Source organism: Dermacentor silvarum, chromosome 2 (genome assembly GCF_013339745.2).
Source record: "Dermacentor silvarum isolate Dsil-2018 chromosome 2, BIME_Dsil_1.4, whole genome shotgun sequence".
Classification (NCBI taxonomy): domain Eukaryota; kingdom Metazoa; phylum Arthropoda; class Arachnida; order Ixodida; family Ixodidae; genus Dermacentor; species Dermacentor silvarum.
In genome coordinates, this window is record NC_051155.1 from 85,685,830 (window position 1) to 85,690,275 (window position 4,446).

The 4,446-nt window shown below is 53.2% G+C and overlaps 1 pseudogene; it reads left to right on the forward strand.

The window, feature by feature from the left end:
• Positions 1-2,924: 2,924 nt before the first annotated feature.
• Positions 2,925-4,208, forward strand: LOC119441010 (uncharacterized; annotated as a pseudogene).
• Positions 4,209-4,446: the final 238 nt, after the last annotated feature.

Sequence of the window (4,446 nt, forward strand, 5' to 3'; positions counted from 1 at the left end):
TGCGGTGAATGGTAGTGGCCAGGCGACGGCGAACGGGATGACTGCCGCGGTCTCCGCTCAGTTTCTGCCAGATAGTCGGCGATGTCCCGTGGTCGTTCCCCTTGTCACGGGCGCGGCGCGTTCACGCTGAGTCCTCGTAGTCATAGCTGGCGGCATGAGCATCGGCGGTAGACATAGTCTGCTTCACCGCAGTGGTAGCAAGGCGGACGGTGAGCTTGAGCTCGCAAAATGTCGTTCTTTCTCGGGGCGTTGTGTGGGCCGACGGGCGGGCGGGCTGGCAGCAGCGGCGGCAGCGTCTAGTCACGGGATTGAGGGGTGATAGAGCTTAGACACAACGTTGGCTTTGACGTGGGCGTGGGGGAGGAACATGGCGGCGGGTGGTAGCGACGTACTTCATGGCTTCTGGCTGAGGCTACAGTGATTCAAGAACTCCTAGCGACTGCTGAATACCTTCGCGAACAATATCGGCAATCAATGCAACTTCACGTTGCGATGCTGGGAACATCTTCCGTAGCTTTTTGCGCATGACATACCTGATGGTTTCCCGCAGGTTGTAGGAGGCGAGAGCGCGGGTTTCTGCGCAGTCTGGGATCGAGCGACGGTTGAACTCTCTGGTGTACATTCCCAGTGTATTCTCAATCGACAATGCCTTTATCAGAAATTCAGCTACGGTTGTCGGCGAGGTGCGTATCAGTCCGGCAAATAGATCTTGCTCCCTACCGCGCATAAGAAAACAAATCTTTTCTTTGGAGATTGTCGAGGTCAGCGCGGCGGAATAGCCGAGTCATTTCCTCGGTGAAGATCGTGATGTTCTCGTTTTGTAGCGCATCCGGGCTTCCAGCAGAGCTGGAGCTCGCTTTTTGCGCACGATGCTTGTGAAGATCTGTAGGAAGCCTCGGCGAAACGCAGGCCGCGAACTGTCTTCCAATCAGATGACAGTGACTTCTAGGATGTTGCGATTAGCAGAATGGCTTCTACCACTCAGACTCCAGTTTATCATTTACGATCATAAATTATCTACTGCAGGCGTCGTGCTTCCCTGAAGGTCGTAAACTGGCTTAGTGCGTCGGTACCGTCTTTCACTACGACGCCGAATTACACGCAATCTTTCAAATTCAGTGTCAAAGTTTGTTCTGCCAAACAACAGTGTAAAGTAACACTTGACGGCTTTCACTGCATATCTTATGGTATTGTCTAGGCTGACGGTGACGCCTCCCTGGCCAGCATCTTCCATACGTAACTTAAGCATAGTCCAGTCAGATCCCTTGAAGACACCAAAACCGAAAGACTTACTGAAACCATTTATCTTTATATAGGTGGGAACGTGTTCGCTGCCGTGAGTCTCGATGTTGCAAAATGATTTAAATTTAGGAGTGAAGCGTCGTGACACTCAAGTTCAGGCAGCTGCTATATGTAAGACTCCGTAAACAAGTCCGGCTAATTTCGTTCATGAGGCACAGGTCATAATGAGAAGCGAATGGCACAATGTTTCTCCCCCTGGCATTTATTACTGCGCCCCACCAAAGCAAGTGATGTGTGTTAAAATCACCGATGATGATCCATGGTGCATTGGTCTCCATGAATATGCCTCGCGGTATTTCACAGTTATGTCAGGCTGAGGGGGATTTATATCCGCCAATAAGTGTGAACGAGACCATTTTCTTTTTTATACGAAGACTCACGCGCTGATTGTCGTCATGAAATCGGACGTTGTGTGAGACATATTTCAAGTCTTTGCAGATGTACACGAGGATTTTGCCCGGTCTTCGCAAGTAGAGCAAGGAAAAGCTTCGTATCCGGACAACATCTATGGCGTTCATATGTTTGGTTCGCAAATAACAAATATAGGGAACATATTGTTACGGCGTGTGTAGGAGGCGTTTATTGCAGGGAGCCATAGGGCAAGTGGGTGCCGATAGTGCACGTCGTCCTTCTCCTCCTCGCTGCTCTCCTAATGCTGTTGTTGCTGCTGATGCTGCCGCTCGACTACCTTTGACGCACTGTAACATGGCTCCTCTCGCAGACGAAGCCCTCCGGGCGAGTAGTCAGTGGGGCTTTAAATAAATGGCTTCAGCTGGACTACATGCGTGATGTCGGTGTTGGATGACCGTCTCCCACTGGAAGTGAGCCGCGCAATTCTATAATTCACCTCGCTGAGACGCTCAAGCACAATAAACGGTCCAACATAGTCAGCGAGCAGTTTTTGACATAGACCGCGTTTACGCACGGGAGTCCATAGCCACACTAAGTCACCCAGATCGTAAGTGACTTGCCGGGGTCGACTATCGTATCGGGATTTGTACTGCTTTTCTGAAGCTAGAGTACGTCATGGAGCGATGCGCCGAGCCTCCTCCGCTCGGCAGAGAGTTCCCGCGATACAAGAGTCGTCGTGATTGCTAAAAGGAAAGATAGTGTCCAATGTGTACCTCGACGGACGAGCGTAAAGCAGGAAAAAAAATCACAGCATATCCACGGGGTGAATGATGATGAGTGGGCGAAGCTCCGGAGGGAATCATCGGATCTCCCGCTTAAGGGGACGCTAGCACAAACGCGTTAGAAACGTGCAGTACTCTCTAGTAAGGGGGAGCGGCCACAGCGTCTTACGCAACCATTTACACATGCCGGAACGTGCACCGCGTTTGCCGACGCCATCACATGACTGCCGAGAGAGTATACCCCCCGTATTCATAAACGCTCCTCGACTTGAACTTGACTTGCCACCGCCTTCGGCAGCGCGTTCGAAACGCGTTGAAGGTAAGGCGGAGAGGCCACAGCGTCTTACACCAGCTTCTTACACGTGCCGTAACGCGCTAGCACAAACGCGTTAGAAACGCGTTAGAAACGCGGCCTTTCGTTAATGTTGGGTATTTATTGCCATCGTGCTGCGTGTGTCCATGTGCGCTTCGTGGCGTAGTGGTGAGTTGCTTTCTTGCCTCCGTGGTGAACGGTCGTGCGTAGCATGAGCTCCGAAGGAGCGGCTTCAGCGGCCCGGCAGGGCCGCGGTATCAGGTCAACTGAAAAACCAGGCCAGGACTACCAAGTGATTTTGCCATCATTGCCAACAGGTGCGTCCGTTTTGCACACAGTTTTTTTGCACGGGGATGTCAAGGCAAGGCCTTACAAGGTGGAACATTTTCGCGACGCTCTTATACGACTGTCGCTCATGCCGGAAGTGGTTGCCCTGGGTGCATATCAGATGAACCATCTGTGGGCGGTGACTTTCAAGGAAGAAGAAGGGAAAAAGAAGATTCTTGCTGCAGACGCGTTTGATGTCAAGGACCACCGTTGTGTGGTCGTCGACCCGTGCGACCGTGGCGTCCGACTCAAGCTCTACTGGCTTCTTCACGGAGTACCCGACGAAGACGTTCGTACTGCTTTGTCACCTTTGGAAAAGTGACTGAAATCACCAGGGACAAGTGGCGGGTTCAAGGATGCGTTGACAAAGGGTCAACCACCCGTTCCGTGATACTGAAGCTGAAGGCTGGCGTCACCACTGAAGACTTGCCCCACCAGCTGCGAGTAGCGGAAGATGTCGCGCTCGTGCACGTCCCAGGTAGAGCTCCTCTCTGCCTCCGATGCCGGGGCATCGGGCACATACGACGCGAGTGCCGCGTACCACGCTGCGGGCTTTGTCGTCGTTACGGCCACGACGAGACTCAGTGCGTGCGAACCTACGCAACAGTGACAGGCCCGGCATTGAAAGAGGACGCGACTGATCACCTGATGGACGTGGTAGACGCAGTGGAAGCCGCTGGTGAAGGGAGTGATGTCCAGCCCTCAGTGTTGACGCCTCTGAAGAAGGCAACACCTGCTGACGAGGCCAAGCCATCGGACGGCGGGAAAGACCCATGGGATGACACGGCAGAGCCAAATTCCTCGGTTGAGATCGAGGATAAAGACGCCAAGGAAACTTGCACCTTAGCAGAAGCGACGACCGGGGAAACGCAGGACACTTACGACACCGTGATGCCTGCGTCTTGCAGTGCGCCTGCTAAGAGGCTTCATGAGGAGACGGATGAGCAGGAAGAAAAGGATCAAGAGAAAGGGTGTAGTGACGAGCCTCCACCGAAGGCTCCACCCGGACGCCGACCGGCGTTCAAGCCCAAGCCCGGCGTTCAAGCCAAACGCCGCACTACAACCCCGACGCCTCCGCGTTAGCGGAGGCGTTTCTAGGAGAGCAAGAGTGTTGTGGTCTGGGGACTAGGGTTTGTGGGTGGGATGTGCTTTGGCCATCGTCATTGCTGTTTAAAGCCCCGAAAACCATGGTCCGCCTGGCTTGAGCACCGTGTCAACGAAACAGGAGATGTGAGACGGACGATGTGTGGTAACTGCATGGTGTAGATTATCTTGTCTTTAAAATGGCAGCTAGCATTTCAAATGGTCTTTGTGTCGCGACGTTGAACGTGCGTGGGCTAGGCGCGCGTAGAAGGCAATGTCAAGTTAATC